Source organism: Petaurus breviceps, unplaced genomic scaffold (genome assembly GCF_028583685.1).
Source record: "Petaurus breviceps papuanus isolate PSGF00001 unplaced genomic scaffold, PetGlider_PUasm1.0 78, whole genome shotgun sequence".
Lineage (NCBI taxonomy): Eukaryota > Metazoa > Chordata > Mammalia > Diprotodontia > Petauridae > Petaurus > Petaurus breviceps.
The window spans coordinates 7,722,924-7,745,055 of NW_027186502.1; the positions used below are offsets into that span (position 1 = coordinate 7,722,924).

Here is a 22,132-nt window from a genome sequence, read left to right on the forward strand (position 1 = left end):
TCCAAGAACCTGTGTGAGCAGCCACCCTGAGCACACTTGGGGTGCTTGCTGCTACAGGGGGAAGGATTTACAACTTATGGAAGTGAATGTTGAAAACAAAAAATAAAGTGGGAATAGTTACTCCTTCCAATAAAATTTTTCTTTAAAAAATGCTTGTTGGCTGACTGGTGTTCCTCTCCTAATCTATCAGGAACTGTAAGATAGCACAGTACCTGAGAAATCCAATATTGGAGAAACAGAGAACAAGCAGAGTTTTTGGTCCACAAAAGTGAAAGAAGGAGAAAATATGAAGAAGAAGGATATGGACAGCAATGTCAAAAGCTGCAGAGATTTCCAGATGAAACTGAGTACTGAGAAAGGTCACTGAAACTGAGAAATAGAAAGTGACCTTTAAGAGAGCTGTTTTGGTTGAATATTCAAGAAATGAAGTTATGAGGAGTAACTTCATGATTTAAAGTAGTTTTTTTTGTTTGTTTCTTGGTTTTTTTGCTTTTTGGAGGACAATTGGGGTTAAGTGACTTGCCCAAAGCTAGTAATTGTGTCAAGTGTCTGAGGCCACATTCGAACTCAGGTCCTCCTGACTCCAGGGCCAGTGCTCTATTCACTGTGCCACCTAGCCACCCCTAAAGTAGTTTTTAAAATGGAAATAGGAATATTAACTACTCTTTAGTAGCCAAAGACAGAGAGTAAATGTGTTATACTTTGAGGGAGTAATTAGATTAAAGGGAAAGTGACTCTTTTTTAAGGATAAGGGAGATCTGTGCATACTTGAAGGAAAAGAAGGAGCAAATGAAGAGGGAGAGGTTGAAGATGCAAGAAGGAGAAAGAATGACTGATGGAGACCTAGTACTCTGCTTCTTTCATCACTTGAAGAGTGGGGTCTTAATACATAGACAGCAGTCTCTATCTTGTTGCCCACTCCCAGGACCTCTTTGGTCATCCTGACAATGATGGAATTGGAATCCACAGTGGAGAAACTGTGCCATCTTTGGTACTACACACCTTGCCAGATTGACCCTGAATCTGAGTTTAAACATTAATATTACTGTTTTGTGTGTGTGTAGGTGTGTGAATGAATGTGTACATGTGTAAGCTGTAAAGGTAGACTGTCAACAACTCCCACCCCAATTGAAATAAGTAATAAGATTTTATTCATGATATCTGTATCAGGAGAAAATGCATATCAGTCTGTCAACAAGCATGTTAAGTGCCTACTGTGTGCCAGGTACTATACTAAGAACTGGGATTACAAAAAAAAAAAAAGCAAAAGACAATCCCCACTTTCCAGGATAAGGGGCAGGGGAGGGGAGGTAGGTAACAAACAAACAACTATGCAAAACAAGATATATATATATATACACACACACACAGCGGGGTGGCTAGGTGGAGCAATGAATAGAGCACCAGTCCTGGAGTCAGGAGGACCTGAGTCCAAATGTGACCTCAGACATTTAACTGTACTAGCCATGTGACCTTAGGCAAGTCACTTAACCCCAATTGCCCTGCCTTCCCCCCTCCAAAAAAAAAGATATATATACAGGGTAAATTGGGGATGTTCAACAGAGTAAAAGACAAGGAGAGTCTTCCTACAGAAAATGGAATTATAGCTGGGACTTGAAGGAAACCAGGGAAGAGCAAAAGATGGAGATGAAGAGAAAGAGGATTCCAGGCATGGAATTGAGTGAAAACGTGAAAATGCACAAAGTTGGGAGATGAAGGATTTTATGAGCATTACAAAAAGAAGAGGCCAATGTCACTGGATTGAAGAGAATGTGAGGGAAAGTAAGGAGTAAGAAGACCAAAGAGGGAAGTAAGGGGATGGGTCCTTTAGTCATGAAGGGCTTTGAATGCCAATTTTTTTTTTACATTTGATCCAGGTAGTGATGGGAAACCACTGAAGTTGACTAAATACAGGAGTGACATGGTCAGACTAGGACTTGAGGAAGATAAGTTCTGGGATGGCTGAGTATAGAATGGACTGGAATTGGGAGAGACCTGAGGTCATAAGATCAACAGGCAAGCTATTGCAATAGTTGAGGAGTAAGGTGATAAGGGTTTAGACCAGGATGGTGGCTGAGTCAGTGGAGAAAAGCGACAGAAGAGATATCACAAAAATAGAATTGATAGTACTTAGCAACCAAGTGGATATGGTGGGAGGAGAGGAGAGAAAGGGTGAGGAGCTAAGATGACATCTAAGTTGTGAGCCTGGCTCAGTCAGTTAGTAAAACATTTATTAAGCACCTACTATGTACTATGCACTGTGAAAAGTGCTGAGGATACAAACGTGAAAAACATTTGGACAGTCTCTGTCCAAAAGTCACTTACCATCTAATGGAAGAAGAGAACACAGAAAAGAAAGCTGAAAAAGAGGGGTGGGGAGGAGAAGTTACCCTACAGTCTAGTCTGACAAGTTGTTCTCACTGTGCTTATGACCTCCAGTGGAGGCCCTGTCTCTATCCTCACACTGCAGCAGGGTGTGTCTGCTTTCTCCTGAAACCTCACCCCTCTCATGCTAATGTTAAACACACCACAATGATTAACAGCTATTCATTTTGTTTCTATAAAGGGGAATAAATGAAAGAAAACAAAGGAACTAAAAACACACAGGGAAGGGTAGAACTGATGAATACACACAGTCAGTGATCAGAAATCACTTTTTCCTGATACAGGCTCATTCCTCTCAGGGGAAACACAAAAATGCAGAGGAGAACTCAGCTAATTGGGAGCTGCTTCCTTCTCAGACTCAGCTTGGAGACTTGCTGGGTGTGCTAGGCCCAGAAATATCCACATGACCCTCAGTTAGAGGATGAGCTCTAGACTCTCATTTCCAACTCAGATGAACTCTTTCTAGCATCATTCTCCTAACAATCCTAACAAAGCATTCCAAAAATTCCCAGTTCCAAAATGCCACTAGCTGATGAATTCTTGGGGTGGCATCTGCTAGAGCATCATATCTCCATGGCAACATGTGTTACATTATCATTCAAACATAATTCAGTTTGCTGCCCTATTCCTCTCTCTCATTCCTTTACTGTATCTTGTACCTTGCTCAAAAGGAACAGATTAGATAAACGGGAACATGAAGGAGTATTGTACCTAAAGATGATATTAAATTGCATGGAAATGCATGAATTCATGTGGGGAAGCATACTGATGACCAAATAGGGTAAGGACAAAAAGAGGAAGAAACTGAGGTGTTCTACTGTTAGGCATACACTATCAGTCCCTAAGCAGGCTTGAAGAATTCAAAGAACACTTGCTATTTCTGATTACAAAGCCAATAAGAAATTGTAACATAGGGACAATTCAACTCCTATGTCATCTGAAGTAGATTGGTACAGTTATATATAAAGAATACTGGCTCCAGAAACAGAGGATGTGAGTTTAAATCCTACTTCTGAGACTGATGACCTATATGACCTTGGGTCATCAGTGAAGCAAGATTTATTAAACTTTAAGGAATATAAAAGTGAAACCATACCTTTCCTCAAAGGGGGAGAGGACATATTCATATATGGGTATATACATACTGTACATAAAATGAAGACAAGGTAGTTTGGGATAGGAAGGTGCTGGCAGATGAGGTGGTCCTAAAACAAAATATTAAAAGAAGCTTAACCTCCCTCGGTCTCAGTTTCTTCATGTGTAAAATGGGATATCTGAACTATTATCCTTTAAAATTCATTGCAGCCCTAGAACTATGATCCTAGATATGGATCTCACTAAAAACAGGGTAAATACTTTCTTTATATCACAGTGGGCTGACACTATGAGCTCAGCAACTGCCCATGCTCAAAAGGGCTGGGCTTGGACCACCCCCATTAAACTGATTTTACTAATCATTCGGTCCTTCAGAAGGTGGTGGAAATGATAGAGTAACTCTTATTGTCAACTTGATCCCGACTTATCAATCAAGAATGACTGGTAGGTAAGATTGAACTATGAGGTCGAGGCTGTCACCACACCACGTTCATCAAAGAATGACAACGTTAGTATTTGGCCAGTTGAAAAGAAAACTCAGAGGGAAAAAGGTTATCTTCAAATATTTAAAGGATTATCACAGGCAAAAGGAATTAAGTTTGTTCTGCTTGGTTCCAGGTGGTAAGACTAGGAAAACAGGGAAAGATTAGAGGGAACCAGATTTTGGTTCAATGGGGGGAAAAGTTTCCTAACAATGAGATTTATCAAGAGACAAAGTTGTACGGTGCCCAATGATGATAAGATCTTCAAGTACAGGATAATCACATGTCAAAGATGTTATGAGCAGGATTCAAAATCTGGTTAGGGGTTGCACTAAATTATCTCTGAGGTCCCTTCCAACCTGCATTTCTATTATTCTATGATTCTTTTTTTCCCCCTTTCCTCATTTCACTACCCCAATTTCTCTACAAAAAGAAAAATCTCAACATTAAAATAAGCAGTTGCCTATTAAATGAGCTGTATGCACATGGAGTACTTTCCATTAGCAATCACAGGTGGCATCCTAAGTTCTGCCAGATTTCTGGTTAAGCATGTTGTTGGGCCACAAGGATGAAAGTGAGGGGAGTGTGGGTGGTACCATATAAGCCAGCCCACTTGAAATATTCCACATGCCAATCCTTGCGACAAGGAAATATCTAATGAAGGGGAATGCACCACAACTAGCTTTTATTTTCTTTGTTAATGATACTCAAAACCACCCACAACCCAAATTCAGAGAGCAGTCTCCTAAATGAAATCTAAAACTGCAAGAAAATATTGCTTAAAGGACTCCTTGATGCTTATCCCCAAGAATTTTCCACCGGCTCTTTAATCCTCTTTCAGTATGGCATTTTTGCTCTATGCAGAAGCAATGTTGTGCTCTGCTTGGAATCATTAGAAGTACTGATAGAATTGCATTAACTGTGTCACACAGCTAAAATTTGTCCTAAAATACTCCATCAAGTCAGTCTGCATAGAAAAAAAAATGACTGAGAAATTATCTAGTTAATTACAGCAGTATATCTAGTTAATTCAATTAATTAAATCAAACTGGGTTAAGTGGCTTGCCCAGGGTCATACGGTTAGTGTCTGTGTCAAATTTGAACTCAGGAAGATGAATCTTCCTGACTTCAGGCCTGGCCCTCTCTCCATTCTACCACCTACCTTCATCATCATCATCATCATCATGATAATAACTTTTATGTAATGCTTTAAAATTTACAAAGCAAATTCATTGTGTATTATCTTATTTGACCCTCCCAATAAGCTTGTGAGATAGGTGTTATTATTATCTCCCCAACTGCCTACGTAAACTTTTAGCATGTATGTTTTTAAAAAAATAACACTTATAGACCAGAATCATTACTCCTTAATCTTTTATTTTTATTCTTTGACTATTATCAACAAATATGTAATTTCCCTATATAGGAGATGGGCTTTGGATTTAAATAAATCCAAAGGACACATAAATAAATTCTCAAGGACACATAGTCCTTCATATTATATCTTTTTTCTATATTATTCTGGCTTTTGCTTCATAATAGTAATTTGTTTAGTGATGTTTTTAAAAGATGACAACAGTATTTGATTTTAAGAAATATATATAGTAATTATGAGTCCCTTATGCCAAATTTATGTGGAGTAAGATGATGTACTGAATTGGCTAAAAATAAAAATCAAATAAAACAAGAAAGTATTTTCAGTTCCCCATTCTAGGCCAAATATCTGGATAATTCAATTTTTAAGCTCAATCTTATCTAAATTATTCAGTTACTATATTCTAATTCTAAATAAAGGTTATGAATTAAGTAAACAGTTTTGACCCTATGTTCTATTTGTACAATTGATTAATAGATTTTTTCACAAGATTTTTTTCTATGGATACCTGTTAAGGGTTTGCACTACTCATTGAAACTTTAATCAGGGAAATTCACTTAGACCAGCTATGTAACTATGTGACCATCACTACTATGGAACAAAGATAGCTCACTAAGGAAGGGACTTTAAATATACATGGTGGTTAACATTTATGAAGAAATTTCTATGGAACTATATGACAAAACTGGCCAGCACATGCACATAGATCTCAGTCCATTATTTAACCATTACCACACATCTGACCAGAGATAGGGAGGAAACAAGCATTTATTAAATACTTTCTATTAGACACTTGCTATGTTTTGTACAAATATTATCTCATTTGGTCTTTACAACAACACTGTGAGAGGTAGGTAATATCATCATGCTTATTTGACAGTTAAAGTAACAAAGGTAGACAGAAGTTAAGTGACTTGCCACATATTTAAATCCAGATTTGAACTCAGGTCTTCCTGAATTCAGGCCCAGAACTCTATGAACTTTACTCCCTAGCTGTTGGGGAGTGACTACCTGAATGGTAGGCACAGCACTTAGGAGGAACTTACCAGACTCTAGAGCACTGGAAAAAATTCAAATTGAAATGTATCCCTGCTGGTGCATATTGACTTAGATAACTACAAATTAACATTGTCTATGATTTGTGGTATTTTTATTTATTCTGTTAAATATTTTCCAATTACATTTTAACCTGCTTCAGGCTGTACTCTCACTACAGAGTTTAGCACATGGATGGCAAGCTTGACACCTCCCCTCTAGAAAGACATCGAATGCAAATTCAATCCATTCTATTTCATAGAAAATATCATAGTATTGATAAGTAGAAAGTGAATACTGTATGATTTTAATGACCAAGACTGTCCTAGAGAAGGGATGAGAAAATGTCCCTTCCTACCTTCATTGCAGAGGTAAGGGACTATGGATATGGCATACGCAATACACTGTCAGAGATAGTCAATGTTTTACTGTTTCTTTTTTTTTTTTAATCTTTCTTGCAAAGGATGGTTCACAGGGTAGGGTAAATGACATAATAAATGAACATGATTTTTTTAAATGGCATAAATCTTAAATGTTTGGATTTTTTTTTTAATCCTGAAGATATGGCTGTGCTCTGTATTTGAAAGAGCTCAATGCCTAGGGCAAGGAATCTCCTTCTAGAGAGAAAAGCCCATTTTGGCTAAGTCTCTGAAAGATAAACAAATCACTTCTCATTGGAAAAATGCCATGAAGTATTCTTCCCAGAGATGGTATTTTTTCCCCGTACTGCAATGACTGGATGTGTTAAGATGCTTTCCAAAATAGTTGTAGCCTTGCAGCTCTAGGGTTATGGCAGAGGAAGAGAGAACACACTAGTCAAGTACTCCAGCTGGAGCCAGGAGCTGGAAGCAAAGAAAGCACCCCAGCCATGTACCCAGGAAAGGCACACCTATGAGTGATTAACAGCAACCAGGAGGACCACAGAATAACCTACAGGAACATGTGACCAGTAGGAGAAAGGCCCAGCAGCAGCTACGTGTCCAGAAGAGACAATGTCAAACACATCCGAGTATCCAGCTAGCAAAGACTAGGCCACACAAGCCCAGCCATAGAAAACAACCACGGCCCTGCAGCATGAGACACATGGAGTGCACCTTCAGAGTGTGTTCCAGCTAAAACATGTTTCCTATGTCATATAGTTCTAAAGTGTCAGAACAGGGATTTGAACTCAGATCTTCTTGTTCTAACTGCAGTGTTCTTTCCCTCTCAATGAAAAAGCTGAACATTTGGTGGCCTTACTAGGTTTTATTTGTCTTTCTAGGAAAGTATAGAAATGCTAAATAGGATGTAACCCTGCTATAGCCATTAGTTACTACTCTGATGGCAAGTAAATTTTGCTTTTGAAAACTAAATAGGCTTGACTGATAAGTCTGTCGGTGATACATTGATAGTAATTTATACCAGTCATTAATAATGCACTATTTTCCTAAAAACCTTTCACTGATGGGATAAGGAGATTTAATAATTTATATCATCTATATCTCCCTATTTGTTTGGGAAAAATAGATATCAAAAGCCTATTTGTAACTTGCTGATTTTTTAAATCCCTTAACCATATTAACTGCTAACTTAAAAAGATTTATAAAGGTTTGGAGATTTTTTTATCCTGTCAAAGTTTAATAATTTCATGAAGATGATCTAATCTAAATAGCTGAAACTAAGAATTAGAGACAATTTACACAACAATTTGGTTCAAATAAACATGAAGCTGCCGCTGCAAAGACTATTGTCTATAAAATAGAAATGCTTCCATCTTATAGGCAGAAATCCTTTCAGGACAAACGTCATATTTTATTCTTTAAAAAATACGTTATTAATCCTATCTGCCATTTTTCTTTCTGCGCCTGAGGTATTCAATTTTTTCATAAGAGGAAGAGTATTTTATCTTTTCCCCCAGGATGTATAACTCATTTAACTCATGTTCTATGATGGCAGGATTAAGAAATGCAATGTCTGGAAATTCTTTCATTAAAACTGAAGATTTTTAAACTCAGGAAGCAATCTGAAGTAACAGATAAAAGTTTGGCATTGGAATCAGGAATTAAGTCCTGCCTCTGATACTTGCTGTATATGTGCATATGTGCACTTTATTTAATGTCTCAGGAGCCCAGACAATTCTATATGATTATAGATTTTAGACAAGATACAGACGAGTTATCAATCTGTATCAGTGGAAGGGGTTTCCATGCTGGGAGGCCTTCTACACTCATGATATCATTCTTGTGGACCAAGAAAAAAAATAATTTCATAGAAAACATTTCTCCTAAAATTACATTGAACTGCATCTCTGGAACTTAATTTAATATAGTCTGTTACATTACTTTCTTTTCAACAGGAAAATGAGAGTGCTTGATTTTCATTATTAGTCCTTTTGGAACCCCAAATCAATAATATCTTTTCTTAAAATTCCCAAAGGACACACTCCTTCATGAATAAACAAACCTGCAGATATCCACGTGTTGTGAAGGCTGTCCCTCTCACATAGCATGGGTGTGTCTTTCTGTGGCTTGATGAGAAGCAGAATTTGTATCTCTAGCATCTTCTCCCTTATGTCTTTTGCCAAGGGAAACTTTAATTCCTGCCAGAAGGGAAAACAAAAGGTTGGAGCCAGAGGTCACTCTATTTACCTCAGAAAGAGGCAGGCTAGAATTATATCTATCTGTTCCCTTAAAATTTATTAGTCCCTGGGATGTGTTTCTCAAATTTAAGACAAACTTCCAATTACAGTTAATTAATTGAGCAAAAGGAAAGATATATATCCAAGGCTTGACCCCTTTCCCACAAAATACTAATTCTACAACGAATGAATATACATAACACTTAGCCAAGAAACCCATTTATCCAAATTGGTAGCAAAATAGAATTCAGAGAAAGTATACATAGGAGAATATATACCAGACAACATAGAATGAAGGAGTTCTCCCACTAGGAACAAGAAAAGTCAGCTCAACTGAGAGAGAGTGTCCTATATCTCACCTAAGGAGAATTTCCCAGAATTTCTAGTGTAGAAAACTAGAGAGAGGGACATGATGGACACTGCCAGTTCCTCTCACATCAGCTTTTTTCCCAGTCTTTCCCTTTGAAGCTGAAAGCAAGAAGCACCAAAGTCCACCAAAATCCAAAAAGACTCAGTGATTCAAAGAAAACTCAAAGAAGACAGAGAGATTATGGAGAGCAACAAAGCTCTCCCAAAGTTCCCTTCCAAACAACTTTAAAATAACAAGTCAAAATATGAAAATATGTTTTTACCTGATTGCACATATATAGCCTATATAAAATGTTTACGTTTTTAGGGAAGGGGGAGAGGAGGAAAGAACGGAGAAAATTTGGAACTCAAAAAAAAATTTTAATGGATGTTTAAAAGTGTATTTACACATAATTGGAAACATTAAAATATTATTAAAGATAATTTTAAAAATAAAAAGTCAATTCAGGGTGAGATTTTTTTTCAGTCCAAGACAACTTAGGAGTTTTGGAAAAAAAGGTTATGACACTGGGGCGGGGAGGCTGGCCCAGAGCCCACATGGTGGCAACAACAGCTGTGGGTCTTGGAAGTGGAAACAGCAGTAGTAGCAGCTTTGGGGAGCTCTCAAGCCAGAGACAGAAAAGGGATCTGACAACTGGTCAGAAAGATATTACAGAGGACCCCTGTACTATCACTGGGCAAAGAACAAGACATTGTTTGGCAACTCCATCACCCAAACCCATTTCTGCATCACCGTTCCTAAGCAGAGAGGAGCACTTTGATTCTCAAGGGAGCCAAGGACCTAAGGAGCAGCATCACTTATAGTCCTGAGAGAACAGGGTCCCTGAGGAGCAGCACTGATGATAGCTACAAGGGATCAACAATCCTTCCTGGGTAAAGACCAGAGCATAGACCATGAGAGCAGTGATCACACATCTTCCCAGATCATACCACTTTAAAAGCACCAAAAACTTCTAAACTCCCAGAACTAACAACAAAAATAAAACTGAGAAAAAGTCTGAAACTTGCAACAATGCCTCCCATTCCCAACTCTGGAATAAAATCCAACTTTAACATAAAGTTCAAAGTCAAAAATAGGCTGAAAAATGAGCAAATGATAAAAAAAAGAATATAATCACAAAAAGCTATTATTGTGACAAGAAAGATCAAGAAACAAATTCAGAAGACAGTATTGTCAAAACAGCCACAAATAGGGGCAGCCAGGTAGCACGGCGAGTAAGAGCACTGGCCCCAGTGTCGGGATGATCTGGGGATCCAATCTGGGCTTTGACACTTAGCTCCGACACCCAGAAACACCTGGCCGTGTAACCTTGAGCAAGTTACTTAACCCCAATTGCTTAAAAAATTTAAAAAAAAACAGCCACAAACAAAGCCTCAATGGAAAAAGTTTATTTGGACACAAACCAAACAAGAATTCCTAAAAGAACTTTAAAAAAAAAAAGATTTTAGTAATCAAATACAAGTGGTAGAGTGAAAATTGGGGGAAAAATGAGAAGAATGTAAGAAAATTATGAAAAGACAATTAACAGCTTGGTAAAAGAGGTGCACAAAAACTGAAAAAAAAAATAATACCTTAAGGAACAGAATTGCTCAATTGGAAAAAAAGAGGTACAAAAATTTACTGAAGAAAATATTTACTTAAAAATTAGAATTGATGAAGTGGAAACTAATTACCCCCATGAGACATCAAAAGACAATAAAAATAAAATCAAAAGAATGAAAAAATAAAAAATAAAAGAAAAATGCAACATATCTCACTGGAAAAACAACTGACATGAAAAATAGGTCTAGGAGTGATAGTTTTAAAAATTATTAGACTCCCTAAAAGACATAATGAAAAAAAGAGCCTAGACATCACATTTTAAGAAATTATTATCAAGGAAAGTTGACCCAATTTCTTAGATGCAAAGGGTAAAACAGAAATTGAATGAATCCACAAATCACCACTTGCAAGAGATCTCAAAATGAAAATTCCCAGGAATATTAGAGTCAAATTCCAGAGCTCCCAAGTCAAAGAGAAAATACTTCAATCAGCTAAAAATAAATCATTCAAATATAACAGAGTCACACTCAGGATTACACAAACTTAATAGCTACCATGTTAAAGGAGAAAAGTGTCTGGAATATGATATTCAAGAAAGCTAAGGAGCTAGAATTACAACCAAGAATAACCAACCCAGCAAAACTGAGTATAATGCTTCAGGGTAAAAAATGGATATTTAATGAAATAGAAGACTTTCAAACATTCCTGATGAAAAGACAATAGATGAGTTAGAAATTTTAACTTTCAAATACAAGATTCAAGAGAAAGAAAAAAATCAAAAATCCCCAATTAAATAACAAAATGGAAATCCTGAAAATCAAAGGGGAGATATATAGAATTGAAAGTAAAGGAATCATTGAACTACTAAATAAAACTAGGAGATGGTTTTATGGGGAAAAAAAATAGATAAACCCTTGTCTAATTTGATTTTTAAAAAGAAAACAAAATTACAGTATCAAAAATGAAAGGGGTTAATAGGCTACAATGAAGATTAAATTAAAGCAATTATTAAGAGTTATTTTGCCAAATTATATGCCAACAAAACTGACAATTTAAGTGAATGGTAAATTAATTTACCAATTCAGAGTCAAACCAATTAAACTACCAAAAAATCATTTTATAGAGCGGGGGGGAAAAAAATCAATTCATCTGGAAGAACAAAAGGTCAAGAATATCAAGAGAATCAATCAGAAAAAAAAAATGTGAAGGGAGGAAAACTAGCAGTACCAGTTTTCAAACTATATTACAAAGCATTAATCATCAAAACAACTTGATACTGGCTAAAAAATAGAGTGGTTAATCAGTGGAATAGATGAGGCATATAATACACACTAGTAAATGACCATAGTAATCCAGTATTTAATAAACCCCAAGATCAGGCTTTGGGGGCAAGAACTCACCATTTCATAAAACTGCTGGGATAACTTCAATATTTTAATGATGATCAACTGCAAAATACTTAACTCTCTGATCAAAACAATGATCCAAGACAATTCAAAAGGACCAATTATGAAAAATGGTATCCACCTCCATATAGAAAACTGAACTCTGAGTCCTGATTGAAGCATATTTTTTCAATTTTTTATTCTTTTTGTTTTTTTGGGTTTTTTGCAACATGGCTAATATGGAAATATTTGCATGACTTCACATGTATCACTGATATCATAGTGACTGATTTCTCATGGGGGGTGGGGTGCAGGAGGGAGGAAGAGAATTTGAAACCCCTTGGGGCAATGGACAGCTGAAGAGAAGAGTGAAAAGCATTGGATACAAAGAGGGGATTCCAGGCAAATATAGAAAGAAAAAAATGTCCAACAAGAAAATGTATAGATTAGCTGCATAATCAGAGATTTGATAGAAAAAGAACCCTACCATGAAGAATGTCCTCTCTGACACCTTCAATAATTTGTATTGTTCCGGAAATGAGGCAGACTGGAAACGAGGAATCCATGTGGCAAGCTCTATAAGGCAATAGCTGAAAACACCTCTAGGGGAGATCCTAAAATGGATACCTTAGGACCTTTAACTGCATGAAGAATACAGAAAAAGAAAGAAAGACAACAGATAATTATAGAAGTCATGAATCAGAGAACAAGGGTCTAGAGTAAATAGAAAAAGAAGAAGAATAAAGAGGGTGAAAAAAATCCTTTTTGGAAAGGGACACAAAAAAAGAAATCTAAAATATAAGGTCTAGCTGAAAGGGAGGGAAGAAAGGGAGAATGTCAAATGAGAAGAAAGCATCAAGGGCAAGGGTCAGAAAGCCAGTGGGGACAGGACCACCTAAAAAAAGATTAAAGTAGAGTAAGTGAAGGAACATAAAGATGTATCTGTAGAAAAAAAAAGAACTTGAAACTGAAAAGCTTCTGAACAACCAACATTAATACATCTAAGAAAAGGAGAAAAGTGATCAAAGGGAGGGAAATCTTTGTGTCAAACTTTTCTGATGAGGGTTTGTATGCAAGTATATATAAACAAAATAATATATATAGTATATGTATGTGTGTATGTATATGTGTATGTGTGTATAACTAATAGCAATTCTCCAGTAGATAAATGATTAAAGGACATGAAAAGTTCTCAAAAGAAGGATTGCAAGCTATGAACATAATGCTGCAAATAACTAATTCTAAGATAAATGCAAATCAAAACAACCCTGAGGTTTCACCTCACCCCCAGCAAATTGGAAAAAATGACCAAAAAATGACAACAATCAATGTTGGGGGGGGGGTTGTAAAAAGAAAGGTACATTAATGCATTGTTGTAGAGAGTAAACTAGATTTCAATTTCTGACAAAATTCCAGAATATTTTATTAAAATTGTGTGTGTGCATGAGTGCATGCACTCACATGCATGTTTGAGACAGAAGACAAAAAACAAGACAGAGATAGCAATGGCACTTAGAAAGAAAAGTAGCAATCACTAAAAACCCAGTATGGCTTCATAGAACAGGTCTTGCTAAAGTATCATTTTCTTTTTTCTTTTTGATAGAGATAGTTGAATCAAAAGAAAAAAATGCTATAATCATAGTATGCCTTCATTTCAGCAAAATATTTAACAATATTTTTCATACTGTCTTTGTGGATAGGCAAGAAAGAGAGAGGAGCTAGATAATGTTTAGATATCAGTTGAATGATGCCAACTTAGATGGGAGTGCACACTAGCAGAATGCCCTAGGAATCTCTCCTTGGTTCTATGCTATTCAATAATTTATTGATAACTTTAGTGACAACATTCATTAAAGCCACAGAAGGCATGTTTAGCAAGTTGGCGTATCATACAAAGCCAGAAGGAACAGCAAACACTTTGTATGATGATAATAATAGCTGATGTATATATAGCACCTGGGGCAGCCAGGTGGTACAGTGGATAGAGCACCCACAAAGGAAGACCCAAGTTCAAATCAGGTCTCAGACACTTACTAGCTGTGTGACCCTGGGCAAGTCACTTAACCCTGTTTGCTTCAGTTTCTCCATATGCAAAATGAGCTGGATAAGAAAAGGGCAAACCGCTCCAGTATCTTTGCCAAGAAAACCCCAAATGTGGTCATCAAGAGTCAGACATGACTGAAACAACTAAACAACAATAACAATAGTATGTAGCACCTCCTCTGAAATGTCTCCCTTCTGATCCAGCCACTCATGAAGACCCATGGAGGAAAATCACTTCAGATTCAAGACATTTTGTGAGTCAACCCTCCTAAAACTAACCCTAATTCCAGCCAATGTGTTTACCTTCATTACTAATTCAGAGGACAAAATTAACTCAAAGCAAAGCCATTTACTGAAATGCCATAGCAAGAACAACAGCAACAAAAATATTCCCCCAATTATACTAAGTCATAATTTCTCACAAAAATGCATACAATCAATGGGAAGGATGGGCAAAGAACGTGCTGGTACTGTACATGGATAGAGTCACTATATAGAGTTTACTAGCAGAGAGTAAACTTACTGGACTTACAATTGGATAGTACAGACCTATATGCATTCCCCCGCAGGCGTGCGCGTGCGCACACATACACACACACACACACACACACAAACACACACACACAAACACACACACACAGAGGCAGTTCTCACTTACATTTTCATTTACAATAAATATACTTCCAGTAGTATTGGCAAGAAGAAAAAATCATTACTCACTACCGAATAGGAGACAAAGGACTGAAACCTCAAGTTGCATAGTTCTATTTAATATTATAGTAAAGAGTCCCATTATCTGGCCCCACATGCACTGTTGGACTTGGACCTTCAAAGTTTACTTTGAGAAGATCTTTAAATGTAGCTTTTGTATTGCTCACCTTACGGTTTCAGCAAATGTGTAAGAGGGTCCACAGACTTCATACAAGAACTCAGTACTCAACAAATGCATGTTATGCACAAGGTAACCTTTGTTTGAGCCCCACAGAAACTGCAAATCAGGAATCATAGTATCCCGCAAACAAATGTAGAAAACATATAAAGTGATTTTAAATGGGTCATAAACAATCAATACAATTCTCCCTCTCTGATCATTCCCTTTTTTTTTTCTACAGAATACAGAGCATGTTTGGATTCCACCCAGTGCCACAGGAAACATACTTTAGGGCTGTAGGAGAAACAGTTTCCTTCCCATCATAGCTCCATTGTCTGAATAATTAGTGATATTACCAGAGAACAAAGTCTGGGTCTTTTGCTCCCTCCTGTCATTTTCTCCCTTAGTCTCTTGATGTTCTCTAGCTATGGGAATGGGAGGTGATTATGGTACATGGGTAATCACTTTCTCTAAGGAGGATATTGCTCAGGAAATTCCCTATCTCTATAATATAGGGTTGGATATACAAACTTTTAAACTAGGGTTACTGACAAGACAAACTCCAAGAATACTGCTGCCCAAAAAAATCTCTCTGGCTAAAAAAAAAAAAAAGATTACAGTTGCATCACATCCAGGAAATACACACACACACACACACACACACACACACACACACACACACACATTCACACACACACACATTAGTAGAATGAGATTCAGGAATGACTTGTTTTATGAACTCTCCTCTTCAGGCACATGGGCAAGCACCATATAATTTCTGTGTTCCTAATATGACAAAAAATGAAAATTATAAATGTTGGAGGGGATGTGGAAAAACTGGAACACTAATGTACTTTTGATGGAGTTGTGAACTGATCCAACCATTCTGGAAAAGAATTTGGGACTATGCCCAAAAGGCAATAACACTGTGCATACCCTTTGATCCTACAATACCACTGCTATCTCTATATCCCCAAGACATCCAAAAAAGGGGGAAATAACCTATTTGTACAAAACTATTCATAGGAGCTCTTTTTGTGGTGGCTAAGAACTAGAAATCAAAGGGAGCCCCATCAACTAGGGAATGGCTGAACAAGCTGTGGTATATGATTGTGATCCAATATTATTGTGCTATAAGAAATGGCAAGCAGAATAATATCAGAAAAACCTGAAAAGACTTACATGAAATGATGCAAAGCGAAGTGAACAGAACAAGGAGAATGTTGTACAGTCCCAGTGACAGCAATACTGTCCAATGAAAAACTATGGATGACAGCTCTTTTCAGCAGTCAAATCAGACAATTCCAAAGGACTCATGATGAAAAGGGCTATCTATCTCCAGAGAAAGAACTGATATTGTCTGAATACAGACTGAAGCATGCTATTTTTCACTCTTCCTTTCTTTGTTTTTCTTTTTCTTTTTTGTTCGGGTCTTCTTGTAGACAATGACTAATATGAAAATGTTTTACATGATTGCACATGTATAACCTTTATGGGATTGTTTACCATCTCAGGGAGGGGAAAGAGTAGGGAGGGAGGGAGAAAAAGACAGAATTCAGAATTTGAAACATTAAAAAAATGTTTAAAAATTGTTTTAACATGTAATTGGGGGTGAATAAAATATTATACAAATAAAATAACCTGGCTCCCTCCAAATTTTTTTTTCTATGTGCTCCTCCAGGATACCATACCCTTACCCAGGTTTCTGCCATCTCTTGAGACAGTCTATTTTCAGTTCTCTTGTCTCTGACTTCTAATCAGAAAAATGGGAGAGAGGGGGTGGGGAATAGGCATAAAGAGGCTGGAAATTTTAGGCCCAGGAACTCTCCTCTTAGGCTACCTACACAAATGCATGAAGCTCACCATGTGCTTCTGTCAAAAGGCAACCATGGAAGCCATTTAAGGACAGATGTGGAAAGGTTGAATTTCAAAACCCTTCCCTGACTACACTTACCATCTATCAAAAATAAAGATCCAAAAGGTAAAAACCACAACAATACATCCCTGGGTCTTCTGTGAAGACTCCTTTTATAGGTCAAATTCATCTTGCAGAAAGCTCAAGACTGAGAATAAATAAGGAGATATCATCTCAACATGCCAAGGAACAAATATATCTACTCTCCAGAACAGGGACTTATTCTTACCTTTTTGTGTGTCAAGGATCCCTTTGACAAAGTGGTGAAGCCTCTGGACCTCTTCTCAGAATTACGTTTTTAAATACAAAAAAATAAAATAAAATAAAATATAGGATTACCCAAAAATAGCTAATTATATTAAAATACAGTTATAAAATACTTTTTGGAAAAAATAAAATTAGGGACCCCAAATTAAGAAACCTGAGAGGGTCTCAAAAACTCTGAGATACTCAAGTTAATTGGGCAACTCCCATGATCATGCCTCATTTGAAAAGTTCCACACAAAAATTCACTTTCCTGTAAGCTCATCATATGATTAGGAACCTTCTTTCTTCAAATTCCTAAATGCAAATATGTCTCTGACAAAAGCTATAGAATATGTTAGTTGTCTTGGTTCATTTATAAAGCACAAGAGAAAAAAATAAGTAAAAACTTTGGGAACGCCCCAGTGTTGAAGAAGCAGATACTTTTATGCTAATTTGAATCTCCTCATTGTTGCTGTTCAAAAAAAAAAATAATAATTGTGGATAACCCATTATACTTACTCAACTATTAAATTTGCTTCCTCCAAAAGAAAACTTTCCTGTTACTTGGCAAACAGAAAATGTCACTGTACTTTATTTAATCTTCCTTTATAAAACCTTTGACTTTTTAAAGTGTCTAAATCTCAATGTGTAGAATAACTGGCAGGGCAGACATGGGATGATTTTAGTCCTTAGGTGAAATTGCCTTGGATATGTATCAGTGGATTTTGTAGCACAAAGGTAAGATTTGCTGTCGTGTATTAGTAATGAATTTTTGCCAATTTTGGTCCTAAAATTAACTGTGTGCCTCTTCCTATTCATTTCTTAAGCAAACTTCTTCTCCATTTCAACTTCCATAAAATGAGGATTCTGGGTCACTGTAAACTGTGCAGATTTAAAACACATTTGTGGAGAAAGATGCACTTACTCTTTCCAAAGGGGAGTGAGAAGGAAGGATGAGATCAGCCATTAATCAGGATCCCTAAGGAGAAGAAACAGGCCATTTCTACTTTTATAAAGAACCTCTGAGTCTATGCACTGCAAGCAATGTAGGTTGGCACAGATAAAGGTAGCAGAATGTATATGGCTCATACATGGTTGCTGGATACCCCTCAAAAAATAAAGATCCTAGAAATAATCAGAACCATCTGCAAACCATACCTAATCCCTGAGATTTTTCCATCTAAATCTAAACAAGAACTATACCTTGGCAATTGCCATAGCAATACATGCAAAAACTCAGTATCACCTAGGTAGCTACTAAAAAAGAAAAAAACCTCTTTTCTATGTGGACTTGGGCTAACAAAGTCATAATTGAGCCAAGCTATCCTATAATAAACTCTTGCCAGCAAACTTTAGGCAAAATGGGTGAAGGAAAGGTTGTCTGTAGGTCAGCTACCCTTTATTACCTAAAAACAACAACTGCAGCAAATGAAGTAAGAGGACAACATGTAAAACAAAGGAAATGTAAGAAGTCCTCACCAGGAAATCCTCACAGTAAAACTATCAGAGATAGAAAGAAAAATGAACAAATTTTTAAAATAGCACAATGAGGAAATAATATGACATAAAAGAATTCCAGGAAAGTATTCCAGAAGTATAAAATAATTTTGTAATAACTATAACTTTGAAAGTATAATTAAATAGCCTAAGAAACCTCAGAGTGGTTGGAAAACCTAATCATAGAATGGAAGTGTTTAGCAAAATGTTTGGCTCATAGTAAGTGCTTAACAAACACCAGTTGACTGATTGACTGAAGAAAGAGGTTATGAGTCAGATTTGAACTGACTTTTTTTCAATGGCAAAGCAAAAGTGATTACCTTGAATGGAAGTAGAATAATTTTTTAAAAAATTATGAAGACTTTGGAAAGAAAATGTGGAATCAAGAACTAATTAGATCAACATCTGAAGACAGCAAAGTTGGGGTGAGGTGGACTATAAAATCACAATAATGAGAAAATAATTGACTTGAAAGTAGAGTTCAATGAGATACTTTAAGAACGTTTTAGTCTCCCTAGAAATGTGACAAAGCAAAAAGCCTGACTGCTATATTCCAAGAAACAATAATACATTTCCCAGAAGTATTAGTCAATGTACAAAGTAGAGACTGACAACTCACAAAATAGCATAAAAGAAGAACCCAGAGTTTAACTCAACAAGAAATGTGATGGGCAATCTAAAGAGTTTTCAAGTTAAAGAAAAATTTTTCCAATTGTATAGGATGCTATAGATCTCACATCCAGACACAGAAGCTCAATCCATGAAAAAGGGAAAAAATACAATATACTATGCTGAAAAACAAATGGAAATATCTTGTACCTAAGGATAAATTACTCTGAGAATTTTGAACATCCCTCTGTGAAGAGAGTGGACTTTTTGCAGAACTGGTGACTTCCAAGCATTTCTTTTGAGAAAACAAAGATAGCTAGAATCTTCAAAATCTTCAAACAGGGTGCAAAATAAAATTTAAAAATGTAAACCTAAAGAGACAAATGAAAATCTGGTGTAGATATAAGGAAAAAGAAAGGCAAGACTATGACCTCATGAACATTCCCTCTTCTCTAAGACTTTTTCAGGAAACAAAAGGAGATAAATTCTAAATTTAAGTGTCTAAAAATTAGTATTTCTTAGAACTGGTGCATCACAAATGGAAATCACTCAGAATGGTGGCATAGGGTCAAAGAGGATGTTATGAAACATCATCTTATATAATTTGGGCAAAAGAAGGTAAGAAATAACATCAAAGAAGTAGAAAAAAGTAAGCACAGGGCTAGGCTTAGAAAGAGAAAGGAAGATGAGATTCTTGAATGGGAGTTCTTGGGGCTGGAGAGGGGATTACATCAAACAAAACAAACTACATCTAGGTCCCAATTAAGGTAAATAATGAATCTCCTGAAGTGGTTACATGTATTAGAATTCACACTATTCTAAGTTATAATTGTGTAAAATATGGTCATTGGTTCTAGTCCAAAGGAAATATGCAATGCAAATTTGAATGTGACCACTTGAGGGGATTCATTATTCAGACTAATTGGGATCTAGCTGTACAACTATAAAAGATGATTACAAAAAAAGGGGGAAGGCATATGAGCTAGAATAAAAAAGAGGTAAGAGAAGATTGGAATGATTTTTTCCCTAAAAATACAAAATGAAAGTATTCAATGTCAATTTCTTCTTTTATAAAAGCAACATTATAATCAGAGCCTTCCTTCCCTCCTTCCTTCCTTCCTTTCCTTCTCTTCTCCTTCAGTCCACATCAGGAATCACACCCTTACATGTGGATTCCTTGCCCAAAAGAATATAAATTTTGATTGCTTAAACCTCACAAAATACCTTGGAGTTTGGGGAGGAAGGGTAGTATTTTTTTTTTCTCTTCTCTACTTATTATTCTATCATTTAAAAAAAAACTGGGACAATTAACTCTTTCATCCCACGTTTATGATTTCTTGAAATAGAACTCTGAAAAACCAGGCTTTGATAAAGCCCACTGGGAAGCAAATGGAGCTACTAGACCACGCCTTAAACCAGGGTTCCCAAGTTTATTTGGCCTACCATCCCCTTTTCAAAAACTGATATTATTCAGGCCCCGGTCTGAGCTTGTCGAGTTGCCGCAGGAGAGCCAGAGACGGAGCCCACGTAGAAGCTCAAGCCTCCGGACCACTTTGTCTCCGCTGGTAGAGCAGCCGCCGCCGCTGCCCCACAACCACAAGGGCGAGCAGCCTCTGGCTCCGCCCGCGGACCTCCACAGTTCCTCGATGGAGCTCCAGATGAACGGCCACGGCCTCAACGAGAATGGAAATGGAAAAAACGAGGGTCTGGAGCACGTGCCCTCCTCGTCCTCCATTCACCACGGAGCCAGGGAGAAGATCCTCCCGGACGCCCAGTGGCCAGAGCAGCTCCAAGGGCAGTTCTCACTGTGGACGGCCTTTCCTCCACAAGAAGATGGCCAGATAATGTTTGCTGTGGACTTGCCCACCGGCTGGGACCACAGCTCTCAGTCTGAAGAAGCAGCTGCGGAAGGAGAATAATCAAGTGAAAGCTTTGCAAATAAATTGTAGACTGGACGCCAGACTGGTCAGGCCAGCCGGCCTGAGAACACCTCCCCCCCCCCCCCCCCAGCCCCAGCCCCCAAGGAATTCCACTTCTGCACTCCAAACGTTCCTTTTCTTTAAGAATGAGGAAAAGTGGAGCCATGAAGAAAGGGGACCTGTTTCTGCAGAATTTATTAAAGTGTTCATTCCATCGCTGTTCATCTCTCATGTTGTGGCTTTGGGACTAGGCTTCTATATTGGAAAATGTCTGGCTTCCCATCCGCTAGCACCCACTGAGGGAGAGGAGAGCTTGGGATGTGCGCGTGCCCTGTGAAGTGTGATCCCCGTGGTCACCTTAGTGCATTTGAACTCGAGATCATTCTACGCATGCGCCAGTCCTCGACCCTCTTTTTACATATCCACGTTCCAGCCCTTCTTGGGATTTATTCGAACTCTTGGTAGGCATTTTCGTGATCTTGTTTCCTTTTTGACCTGAGTTTCTTACCGTTTACAGTTGTCTAGAAATTTGCAAAGTCTTCTTTACGACGCAGATGCCACCAGCAAGTGTTTTTTTTCCCCCCATAATCCTGCTTGTTGCCTCCTTTTTAGTCCCAGTTAGAGTTGTTGATATATTTAGAGCTACAGCATCCACATAGAAGTATTGACTGCTATAGGAAGACGATCACTCTTTTAAAAAAGAAAAGAAAGAAAGAAAGCAGGTTACCAATATTATCAAACCTTGA

At 37.3% G+C, this 22,132-nt stretch overlaps 1 long non-coding RNA gene and 1 pseudogene across 1 annotated transcript in view; one reads left to right on the plus strand and one right to left on the minus strand.

Annotated features, from left to right (window-relative positions):
• Positions 1 to 17,679, minus strand: part of LOC138175589 (uncharacterized) — a 55,029-nt gene extending 37,350 nt beyond the window's left edge. Inside the window, exons 1-2 of the long non-coding RNA XR_011172039.1 lie at positions 17,345 to 17,679; positions 8,815 to 8,950 (exon numbers count right to left, since the gene is read on the minus strand). This is a non-coding gene — a long non-coding RNA (uncharacterized lncRNA). The remainder of the gene's footprint in view (positions 1 to 8,814; positions 8,951 to 17,344) is intronic.
• Positions 17,680 to 18,722: 1,043 nt separating this feature from the next.
• Positions 18,723 to 21,723, plus strand: LOC138175617 (BCL2/adenovirus E1B 19 kDa protein-interacting protein 3-like pseudogene; annotated as a pseudogene).
• Positions 21,724 to 22,132: the final 409 nt, after the last annotated feature.